Genomic DNA, 13,282 nt, shown 5'->3' with positions numbered 1-13,282 from the left:
TCACTGCAGTTACAAAATTGTTACCAACATCTTTTTAGCTTTTTAGTATTTTTCCTTAATAAATGGATTGTATCCTGCAAAACTATCCATTTGGTGAAGTTGATTTCTGTACATTTTTTAGAAGATAAGAATACATTTTTCTATTTAACCACAGGAAATTGAGGAAGCAGATGAAACTTGAAATTGAATTTTATGAGAGATAAAGGGAACAATTACAGTAAAATCACTTTAAGGTGGTTCCATAAGGCGCTCCCTCAAAAAGCATTAACAGGAAAATCTTCTTAGGAGAACTATGAAAAAAATATATTGACAAGTAACGGATGAAAAATATTTTGTAATCAAAAACCCCTTAAGAAAATTTTTTTATATTTGTATTTCTTAGTGTGAGTTTTAATGGTATCGATATGTTACATTTCTTTTCCTACCGATGACTGAGAGAACTGCTATTTTTAGGTTATTTACAAGTGCAATACTATACATTTTCACTTCCGTTGCCATCTTAAATTCTGGCTTTCATTGTTCACTCTAGGCTACATGGGACTCTCCCATGTTTTAACATGCATAGTGTTCCGATAGAACATTTTTGGCGCATATCCAAAGGAAAAATGTGTGTACATGATCAAGTTTGCATTAAAAAAATGTGGCGCTATGTGATAGAAACTGTACTTGGTGCATGCTTATGATTAATCAGTCTTCTTATGTAATCCTGACTTCACCCATTGATTTCAGAATCCAGCTTATGAAACTATTATTTGACATATAATCATATCATGTAATGTACTGTTTATCATATAATCTGCTGTTTTTCTGTTACATTAGTGAAGGGGTGCTAACCTACTCTGACATGAGATACTCAAACAAGATCATTTTTCTCACATATGATGCTTCAGTGTGAATGCTCTATGTCTGTGGGCAATTCTCCTTCATTTGTTGATTAAGACTAAGGACCCTTCTAGGGCGCCTGAGTGGCTCAGTTGGTTGAGCCTCCAATTTCAGCTCAGGTCATATCTCGTGGTTCTTGAGTTCGAGGCCCGCATCGGGCTCACTGCTATCAGCGCTGAATCCACTTCAGGTCCTCTGCCCCCCCTCTATGCTCCTCCTTTCTTGTGCGCTCTCTCTCTCTCTCTCTCTCTCTCAAAAATAAACATTAAAAAAAAAAGACTCAGGACCCATCTGCCTGGTTACTCCTTTCTCTCCCCGGGCTTACTCACCATTTGCAGGGTTGAGACCTGGGTGCCATGTCTAGGCGGCAGAAGGCAAAATGGAAGGGGAGGTGTGAAGGTAGTATGCTGATGACATAAAAGTCCTCAGTCGGAAACGAACACTTCTGCCCACATTGTATTTCCTTGGCAAAAAGTCACACCTGCATGAAAGGGGGACTGGGAATGAAGGCTTCGATTTTTTGGCTTTGTCCATTTTGCAACAACTTTTATTTTTATAACAGATTCCTCAATTTTTATGACATGTATTTTTAGCTCAAATCATTGGATAACAATCGACTTTCCTTACGCATTGTGTTATGGAAAAAATATTTCGATATTAGCCTACATTGAAGGCATTCCTTCTCAATTTAAATGGCACCCAAAAAATAGGTTTGGTCTGCTGCATGAAAGGGAAAGTAAAATCAAACCTACACACAAAAAATCCATTGCACATACTGCCGTAACTACCTTCCATCGTTGAATTTATCACAGTTCAACTGACAAGCCATTTTTATTTTGTTTACTCTTGCCTTAAATTTTAATTCTCCAAGTTATAACTAAAGACAATAGTAAGAAAATCAGAAGAAGTGTAGATGCAGAAGATGTGTCACTGTCCCACACACATTATTTCAAGAACCTCCATTTTCAGACGCAATGAGGGAATAATGCCCTTTTGAAGTGTATCAAATGATCTCCACATTTAAAGGCAAGCATCTGTTAACAACATAAATAAAATGCAACTAAAAGCATAAAATATGTAGGCATATGGGAACAACTATAAAAAGCTTTTCTCTCGATTTCCAATAAATTGTCCATGGCTCAGCTGCAAACAGAGAGAGTCCACGCTAACTCTGGAAATAAACACAGTTCATTATATATTGGAAAAATATTTGGGAATACACTAAATATAAGCATACATGAAATATTGCTATCATTATTGTACCTGGTATAAAATGTTTAATTTCAGTTATCATTTGTGTGTTGACTGTGGGAGGAGAGATTAGTGAACTCTTGTCCATCTTTATCATCGATATTTGTCTTGAATTAGCTTCATAACCCACACTGCATTATATCATCATCCTTCTCTTCCCACGATTTCTCTTTATGTATACAACAAGCAGCATCTTTGATCTCGAGCTAACTGGAAAGGTAAGTTCTTTCAAAAGTGACTGAAATGCAAAAGTTTGAAACTATCTCCTTGTAAAATAATGTGAATGCAGTTGCTAAGTTTCTGGCATTTGTCTTTTCTTTAGGCCTGGAGTTTAGAGGACAATCGTTTCCAATCAAAGTCCTAACTGTCCAATTTTCTAGTCCTATTGCCAAAATATTGATATTTTATGGGATGGTATTTTGTAAGTAATCACTTCTAATTGAAGTTCATGAAAAAAAATCCCCCAGATTTTGGTCAATATTTTTGTGCTTTATCAATTTCCAGTGTTCATTCTAGTATTTTAGATAATTTTCTATGTCTTCACGAAAATTTATTAAGAAGCTGGGAGAGACGGTCACAGAAATATCTAGAGAATCATTAGATTAACCTTTGTCTTGGTTGGGCTCCCTATTAAAAAAAAAAAAGATCTGGAGATGGTGTGTACAGGAAATTTATTGGGAGGTTCCTTCATAATGAGGGCCTGTGGAGAAGGAGAGGAAATAGGAGGGGAAAAATTGTTGAAAACCCCAGTAGATGCAGCAAAGACTTCAGATGATCTACAAGATCTTTTAGAAGTGGTATAGCTCTTCAAAATTGTCCCACCTAAAGGCAAGTGGTGAGCTTTATGTGCTCTACCTTGACTAATCATTGGATATAGGCTATTATAAGAAGAAGGCACGAGCTTGCAGAAGGCTGAGAAAGTTCCCACGGGATGATTTGGCTAAGAGCCCTGACATGCCACTGCTTCTACCACCTAGAGAAACAAATGTCTCAGGCTTAAAGGACAAATCTTGACAGTCAAGCATGGCATCCATAACTATCATAAGTATGAAGTCGCTGTAAACATGAAGGTCGTCGGTCCCTGTCAGGACCACTTATATTGTCCCTGAGTGGTGGGTCCGAATTCTTGCGAAGTTTTCATATGGAAAAGTATAAACCACAGCTCACCATACACACGTTAAGTTATAAAAGTATATGCACATATATGCATTTGTATCTAAATAATTAATTGTATGGAATGAATATCTGAAATAACAATTGTAACTATGCTTGAAATATGACTAGTTTTGTATATCCAACATATATATGAATATGTGTTCATATGTGCATGCATGTATACTTGTGTATATGTATGTATGCATGTATGTATGCATATGCTACATATACAGCATGCACACTGGGTAACTTACTATGTGCTAGTATGTCTCCATTAGTTCAGGTGGCAACCTAGAAATCCCATATTTTTTCTTAATATAACACAGATATTTTAATGTAACCTTTGAAATAAGAAACAAACAGGGGTGCCTGGGTGGATTGGTCGATTAAGCGTCTGACTTTGGTTCAGGTCATGATCTCATGGCTCATGAGTTTGAGTCCCGCACTGTGCTCTGTGCTGACAGCTTAGAGCCTGGAGCCTGCTTCGGATTCTGTCTCTCTCTCTCTCTCTCTCTCTCTCTCTCTCTCTGTCTCTCCCCTGCTCATGCACTGTCTCTCTGTCTCCCTCAAAAATAAATAAACATCAAAAAAAATTTACAAAGAAACAAACATAAGTGAGGTGTAATAATGATCACTTTATACTTAAAGGCACAGCACAAGGAATACAGTCAATGATACTATAATAGTGAATTTACTCCCTTTTTAACATTGAGTGCTATTCAGTTGTATGCATAGGGTACATTTTGTTTATCCATTCTTCCATCAATAGATACTTGAATTTCTCCCACCTTGTGGCTATGGCTAATAATGCTGCAATAATATGGGCGTACAGATATCTTTTTAATACTCTGGTTTCAATTCTTTTGAGGATGTACCCAGAAGTGAAATTGCTGGATCACATGGTTATTCTGTTTAATTTTTTGAGGAACTGCCATACTATTTTCCATAACAGCTGCATCATTTTGAATTCCCATCAACAGTACACAAAGGTTCCAATTTCTCCATGTCTTTGCCGGTGCTTATTTCCTGTTTATTGGTAGTAAACATACTTGTGAATGTGAAGGGGTATCTCTTTGTAGTTTTGATTTGCATTGTCCAAATTATTAGTGATGTCTAGCCTCATTCATGTGCTTCTTGGCTACTTGTCTGTCTTCTTGGGAAAAATGGCTATGCAAGTCCTTTCTCTGTTTTGTTTTTGTTTTTGTTTTTGTTTTTGTTTTTTTTTTACACCGTGTTGTTCTCTTGTGTACCCTGTTGACATGAAGGAGTTCATTATCTGTTCTGGATATTGATTATTTACACATTCATGATTTCTAAACAAGTTCTCCCATTTTGTGGGTTACCTTTTCACAAAAATTCCAATTTCAATATAGTCAGTTTGTGTTTTCTTCTTGCTTATGCTTTTAGTGTCATATCTAGCAAAGCTTTGCCAAATAGAATGTCATGAGGCTTCCTCACTTAAAAAATAGTGCACTCTACTAGTACTCTGGGAAAACTGTCACAGGGATGCGGTTCTCCATCTGTTATTTTACTTGCTTCGTCTTCCTGCTATGCCTTTTCTCAACAGGTGAGCCTGCATACCCCACGCTTGTATTGCTAAATTCCTTTGGACAATTTCACATAAACTTCACAATTACAATCACACCTCATCTTAGCGAGTAGTGATCTACACTGGTGCAATGACACAAAGCAATTCCAACAAATGTGTTTATTCTCTCTATCTGATTTACTCTCCTGTCTTCACTGTAGATTTAATTTTGATATTTGAATGGCAGTAACGGTTACACTGCAGTTGGCCATCACAAGAGAGACAAGCTTTTCAAGCAAGTGAAACATTTATTTAGTGGTTTTCAAGAAAAAAAAATCTTTAATTCTTTAAAACATCGCCATCTGTTTTATCTTTGGAAACACCGTGGTTTATTAACCTCTGATTGCCTCTCCACCTTTACAATAATTACATCCACTTTGCTGGTAGAGTTTAAGTGATACAACTTGACATCCTGTATTTTAGAATGCTATCGTCTCCATTGACAAAAGGAAGCCTGAGTTCACAATGGTGTCCCTGCTATCAGCTGTGGCTTGCAGAAACAGGCCATAGACTGACCTAAACGACAAAGTCAGAGTGCGTTTCCCCAGCAACATTCTCACAAGCTCAGTGAACAGAGGACTGTTTGGCTTGCTCAAGGAACAAAGTCATCTTGTGGGTTCCCTCACACAACAGATCCATCCTTGCATGTCCGCGTTCTGAGTTATTTGATCATTTTCCCCATACTCTGCCAAGGGAGTTCTTATATTTTTACTCATTTAAGGTGAGCCATTCCGAGCTTCCAGGATCATCCTAGTAGTCTATTATGATTGGTTACTGGTATTAGAGAAAGGAAGTAAAATCCTAAATGAAAAGAGAGTCCTCTTACCTAGATCAACAAATTGTCCTTTCTGCAGACTTAAATTCTCATTCCCTGTTATTCTATAGCCCTTGGTGTCCACTCACAAGCATGCTATGCAAGTCATTAATGATTGATATTAGTGAATTACTAGAGTTGTTTTGGTGTGCATGCTACAGTGTACAGAGCTTCTTCAGTCATGCCAGCAGAGATTTGACCTCATCATTGGACTGTGGCCAAAAGAGGTGGTAGGGGTCCACTCTTGAGAGGAAAGTGTTGTCTTGCAAACCTTATGTCTCAAAATGTCAAAATAGAAGTGATAGGGCCAATGAGCAAAACTTAGATAAGAATCAATACTGTTGGGGCACCTGGGTGGCTCAGTCCGCTAAGCGTCTGACTCTTGGTTTAGGCTCAGGTCATGATCTCACAGTTCGTGAGTTTGAGCACCATATCAGGCTCTCTGTTGTCAGCACAGAGCCTGGTTTGGATCCTCTGCCCCACCCTGCCTGTCTGTCCCTCCCCTGCATGCTCTCTCTCTTTTTCAAAAATAGACATTAAAAAAAAAGGAATCAATACGGTTACGTATGAAACCACAATTTTCTCTGAGCCCTAGTTCTACTACTTAGTAGGCATGTGAACTTTGATCACATTGTAAGTCCTCTCCAGATCTCAGCTTTTGTATATGAACTGTGGAAATCATTTGAGAGAGATAGAATTTACTATATACCCTCTATCAAAATCTACATACATATACTAGATATCTATGTACACATATATGCATATACATATATACAGTTGACCTTTGACAAACACAAAGACTTGAACTGTGTGGGTCCACTCACACGGAGCATTTTTTTCAATACAGTACAGTACTAAAAATAAGATTAATACAGTACAGGAAGTGATTTTCTCTTCCTTGGTTTTCTGAATAACATTTTCTTTTCTCTGGATTAGTATAGGAACAAAATATATAATACATATAGCATACAAACATGTAGACAGTGTTATCAGTTAGGGTTCCAGTCAAAAGTAGACTATTAGTTGTAAAGTGTGGGGGGAGTCGAAATTTATATGTGGATTTTTATCTGCACAGGGTTTGGGGGCCCCTAACTCCTATATTGCTCAAGGGTTAGAGAGAGATGGAAGAGAATTGAGAATTAGTTCATTATTGGAATTTTAGGTTGCAATGTGAGAGTTAGGTATGAAATAAATGACAAACTAACACAGAATGTGCCCCAAAGTTTTGTGAGGAAAACAAAAGATGATGATGATGATGATTAATTTCACCTCTTGAAGAAAAAGTTAGGGGAGTGGGGAGTGGGCACAAGGACTATTTTTAAGTAATCAAAAGGGTACTCTTGTAAGAGCTATTGGAAGTGTAGAATAAAATCCCAGATGAGAAAATTAAAATTGATGGATACAAATTATGATGTGGAAAATTCTGTATCAAAGTGATAATATTCTTGAGACTACAGAAAAAAATGGACTAAAACTCCTCTAAGCAATTAACTTTTGATTATGAGATCCTAGTATTTTATCAAGCCCCATTATAAGTTATAATTAAGTCATGCTATATTTAATGGACTATTCCGGAACAAGAAATATTAATATACATAATATGCATTTCTTTATTAAAATGATTTGTACCATAATATTTATCACACTTTCATTTAGAAAAAATAAATAATCACTGACAAATTCAAAACAGCCTAGAGGTATGGATTCATTTATAAAAATAAATACAAAATGTTACACTATTTTCTCACACCCAGTATGGCTGAAAGTCATGGCTAAGATGTATTGATGTTTTCTCCATTTTGCCTTTTATTTATTGTAGATTTATTTTTCTACTATTAATCAATGTTAAAGTAACTTAAATAAACTAAAGCGACATTGTTTATTTTGTTCTGTTTTTATGAGACGTGGCTTTGGTACACATAATAGTGATTAAAGTTTTACACAAAATACCATTTATAAAATGCCAAGAAAAAATGAAAACTTTAAATATTTATTTCAAATTTCTAAATGAATTCGTACCCAGGAAGTTTTCATCCATTTGAATCCTGTTATTTTACTACCATACCAGTTAGTAAATATATTAAATTAATATTGGCGAATAAAATTTTCATGCATTTTTACCACATACCTATCTACAAGTAGCCTGAAGCATACTGGCTACAGAATTACTAGAAACCTAAAACAATTATCTCTCATTCAAAATATTTCTACCTCTCTTGATTTTATTTGTGATAACTTTGTTTTTTAAAATAATGCCTTGCGGCGCCTAGGTGGCTCAATCAGTTAAACCTCCAACTTCAGCTCAGGTCACGATCTCACCATTTGTGAGTTCGAGCCCATGTCAGGATCTGTGCTGACGGCTCAGAGCCTGAAGACTACTTTGGACTCTGTCCCTCCCTTACTCTTGCTCTGTCTCTGTTTCTCTCTCAAAAATAAATAATCATTAAAAAATAAAATAAAATAAAATAAAATAAAATAAAATAAAATAAAATAAAATAATGCCTTAAACAATTTCCAGAGGGATGGGTGAGACATGACAACACTGAAAATGAAAATGTTACCTGATGTGAAAGGTTAATTTTATGTGTCAATTGGGCCAGGCCATGGTACCCAGATATGTGGTCAAACATCATTCCAGAAATTTCTATGTAGATTTTTTTAAAGATAAGACTAACATTTAAATCAGTAGACTTCAAGCGAAGTGGATTATCATCCATGAGTGGGCCTCATCAATCAGTTGAAGACCCGAGTACAATAGACTGGTGTCCTGAGCAGGAGGGAAGTGTCCCAACAAACTGCCTTCAAATGATTGGCAACATCAGCTCTAAGTGTTCAGCCTGTTGGCCTATCCTGCAGAATTCGAACTGATGGATATCCACTCACTGCCCTGTGTGCAGTATGATAACTTCACTCTCTTCCATCCCCGGCAGCTTCAATCCACAGACTCTCTGGGTTTTTTTCATTCTGTAAGAAAAACGGGCTAGTCCTCAGACAGGGTGAAATGACTTCAAGCTACCAGACAGGGAAAGGATCTGAGGCTCTGAACTCTTCCTTCATAGATATTTGCCTTATCTTTCTGCACAATTTCAGCTCAGTTCCAGGGACAACTTTGGCCACCACTCCTAAGCCTTTGTGAGTTTTCTTCTTCAATGAGGTAGCATCTTGACCTTCCCCACTATGAATTTAGGGTTCCACGTGGCCTTCTCCACTATGAATTTAGGGTTCCACTTACTTGCATCTGCCAGGTCATCTGGGACTATTCCACTGCCTTCCGGCTTTTGATATTTTATTGTTTTCATCATTCACTTATTTACTTTAATTTTTTTTTACTGTTTATTTATTTTTGAGAGAGAGACAGAGTGTGAGCAGGGGAGGGGAGGAGGGATAGGGAGACCCAGAATCTGAAGCTGGCTCCAGGCTCAGAGCCTGACGCGGGGCTCGAACTCACGAATGGTGAGATCATGACCTGAGCTGAAGTCGGACGCTTCACCGACTGAGCCACCCAGGGGCCCCATAGTTTTCTTCATTTATATTGTCCATTTTTTTGTGTGTGGAGTCATCTCCTTAACAAGCCCACTGTTGTCATTTTAGGGGGGTTTTCTGAGGCAAAGGAAGTAATCCATATGTTCAATCCAGTGATCTATGTGAAATGAACAGAGGCTCTTGAAAATAGCATTTTTATAGTGTTGCCTATCTATAATTTGTTTATATCCTTCAGGTGCTCGATACTAAAATAGGAAAACACGGAAGAGCCGTGATGAATATGGACAGAAAAGTCAAATACTGCTAGTAAGTGACATTTCACATACAACCTGGATGATATTACAGTGCTTGAAGAAGAGGTTTCTTTCAAAACTATTTGCTCTTGTCATAGTCTATTAGCCACACATATGAAAATGATAATGTAAATTTCACCTTTGTCTCAATTGAAGAATACTATCAAAGCCAGGAAAATAAAATAACAGAACGAAGTGCAAAGTATTTATGGTGCGCTAGACCATCTGGTACTTTCAATATTATCAACTTTCTCTTCCCAGAAAGAGAAGCTTGAATAAACTTTTCAAAGAGGCACTCGAACCGGTCCCCTAAACATTTATTCAGTAAACAACCCTAAGTTTGTAAGGATGTAATTGACTAGTAGGTCCCTAATATACTGAAATGGACTTGCCTTGTTTTAAGCTAATATTTTAGAAGTTCTTTTCTCAAGCCATGTTTTTATGGGAGGAAGCATAAAAGTTGAATCTTCAAGAGGCAAAATATGCTCTTGGTACGTAATGCTTTAACTTGAGAGAGTAAGGACGTGTAAGTCAACGAAAATTTTATCACATGGCAGTATTTTACCCTGCTGAATAATATGAAACTTCACTTACAAATAATGAACTCCATGACTTAAACCTATACAAAATTTTACCAATATATAAACATTTCTTTTAGCTTTTCATTTGCTTACCATATTGGATGCAATCAAGTAGGTGTATAGAGGAGCCAGTGTTAACAATTATGTGGTAATTTTCTAGTAATTAGCAGAAAGACTTTTGTTGCTCTGAAGGTAGAAATACAATATGGGAGAAAACGGGATATAAATATGAACTAAAGATCTGCAAAATCAATATCAGCATCCTCCGTAAAAGAAACTAAGTGTACCAAAAATGCACTGTTATTTCACCATCTAATATCATAAATGAATATGTTGAAATGACCTCCGTTGCATGACCTACAGACATTGGGAATACTTTTTGTTTCTACTAATGGTAAACACGACCTCTGTTTATGTCATTGAGATAAGGTCACCCGACTTGGAATGAAAAGTAAAACTTCATGACTGTTTTTCCTTATACACATAACCAGATTCAGATTTCCTTATACACCTAACCAGATACACAAAATCAGATCGAGCTTAACTTGAAGAAGAGAAGTGTTCGATGCAAACTCAAGAGGATGAGAACGAAACAATACAGCACAGAAAGAGAAATCTCTGGATTTCTGGATTTCTTTTTTTTTTTTTTTAATTTTTAATTTTTTTTAAGAGAGAAAGAAAGGCAGAGTGTGAGCAGGGCAGGAGCAGAGAGAGAGGGAGACACAGAATCTGAAGCAGGCTCCAGTCTCCGAGCCATCAGCACAGAGCGGGACAAACTGTGAGATCACGACCTGAGTCAAAGTGGGACCCTTGGATTTCCTTAATTTACATGACATAATATTGAAACTACAGGGATGTAAAACGTATAGAGACAAGTTTAGTCCCTTACATGGATTTTAAAAATTAGAAATACATTTATTGGAGCAAATCCAAATCAAGTGTGAGCCACATGTATGCAATGTCATTTATCCCATTTTATCTAGTTAGTGTTTAAAAAGACTAACGTATTGAACCCAAATCCCAAGTTATTTATTTATTTCAAAGAAGATTAATTTATTAATTTAGAATGAGACATATATTCTGTTAATTCATGCTACTATCTCCTGGAAGAAGATCCTTGACAGAGACCAAATTAAAGACAAGAATGGTGCTAAATGACGAAAAAAATAAAACAAAAAAAAATAAGACCGCCAAAGAATATCTCTATGAAACGATATATATATATATATTATGTCTGTACACTCAGGCCTAATTTTATGTTAAACTAGAAACAACAAGAAACATGAAGAAACTATTTCCTTTATCGTTTCTCAGTGATTTCCTTCCTTCTCTACACAAAACCTACCAATCTTTTTAAACACACTGTTATTTTGATGAGGTTCCAATTTGAAGGGAATATTATGTGAACTTAAATGCTCAGCTTTAGTAGTCCTTTTGAGCCATAACCACAAAACGAAATATTGATAACAATTTCTCCAAATGCTAAATTCTGCAGATGACCAATCCCATTTCTCAAATGATGATTTCTCTTTGCAACATTTCAGGGGAAAAAACATTCTGTTTGGAGTATGTTACCATCTATTCACAGGCTATCAGAAGGTATCATTTTCTCAGCACTGGTTGATTTTCTAACGACCTTAACAATATGAATGAATCACAAACAAACACAAAACACGTTACTTTTCTGGGAGAAAAGAAATGCCATCGTTTGCATTTTTTCAAAGCAAGAGAGAAAGTTCGATCTGACAGTAGGTAGGAAATAAAGAAGAAAGGAAAGCAGGAAGAAGAAAAGGGATTACACATGCTATGCCAATTAAAAGTATATTCTCTTCTTAGCCTATATGAGACCAAGGCTTTCAAGGCTTACCAAATCTACTTACACCTAAAAGTTCATAAAAATAATAAGAAATAAAATAATGATGATGATAACAATAATAATAATAATAAATGATAATAAAAATAAATGATGAATAATAAAAATGTCAAGTAAGAATAGACCATGTAGGCACAGAACAACATTTGATATAATGAACTGGTCTTTAAAGTCCACAATTCCAAATTCCTTTATTCAAAATTTGGGTAGCCATGTATTTTGTCATCACCAGTTTTATCAAAATTAAACATTGTTTTATTAATAATTAGTGGCAAGGCAATCTGATCTCCAGCTACAAGATTGAAGAAATGGCATATATTGCCATCTGCTATGGACCGAATGTGTGTCCTCACAGAATTCATATGTTGAAATCGTAAACTCCAAGGTGATGGTATTAAGAGGTGGAGTGTTTAGGAGGTGAATAGATCATTGGTGGAGGCCTCATGATTGGCCCTGATAAAAAAGAACCTTGAGAGCTAGCTTGCCCCTTCTACAATGTGAGGTTACAGTAAGACGGCTGGCTAGGAGGAAGCAGGCCCTCACCAGACATTGGATCTTCTGGCACCTTGATCTTGAACTTGCCAAGTCTCTAGAGCTGAAACACATAAATTTCTGTCATTTGTAAACCATGCCATCTATGATATTTTGTTATGGCAGCCTGAACAGACTAAGATACCAACATGTATTTCATTTTAATTGTTACATATTGGGCAGCTTAATAGCACCGATCTTTTGGCCCATTAATAGGATATATCTCCTTCAATATAGATCATTGGGGCACCTGGCTGGCTCAATCAGCTAAATGTCCACCTCTTGATTTTGGCTCAGGTCATGACCTCACTCACGGTTTGTAGGTTCAAGCCTGCAACGGGCTCTGTGCTGATAACATGGAGTCTGCTTCAGATTCTTTCTCTCCCTCTCTCTCTGCCCCTCCCCTGCTCACTCTCTCTCTCTCTCGAAATAAATAAACTTCAGAAAAATTTTAAAAATTACATAGGTCATCTTTAGTATTTCTCAGCACTATTTTTAGTTCTCAGCATACAAGTGTTCATTTTTCTCAGTTTTCCTAGGTATTTGATTTTTGATAATATTGTAAATTACTTCGTTTTAGTAACAATTCCTGTTGTTCATGGATACTATATATAGAATATAGCTGATTGTGTGTATTAATCTTGTATTCTATAGCTTTACCAAACATTAGGTTCAGTAGCTTCTTTTTTTGTCAATTTCATAGGATTTTTCTACCTAAACTGTCAGGGCATGTACAAATATAGACAGTTTTATGATGACTGCCCCTATTTTAACTTTAATGTATAATCTGCTTGTAAAGAAGAAACAGAAAATTTCCAGAGGACAAGATGT

This window comes from Neofelis nebulosa, chromosome 11, assembly GCF_028018385.1.
Source record: "Neofelis nebulosa isolate mNeoNeb1 chromosome 11, mNeoNeb1.pri, whole genome shotgun sequence".
Lineage (NCBI taxonomy): Eukaryota > Metazoa > Chordata > Mammalia > Carnivora > Felidae > Neofelis > Neofelis nebulosa.
Note: the sequence above shows the minus strand (reverse complement) of the source record.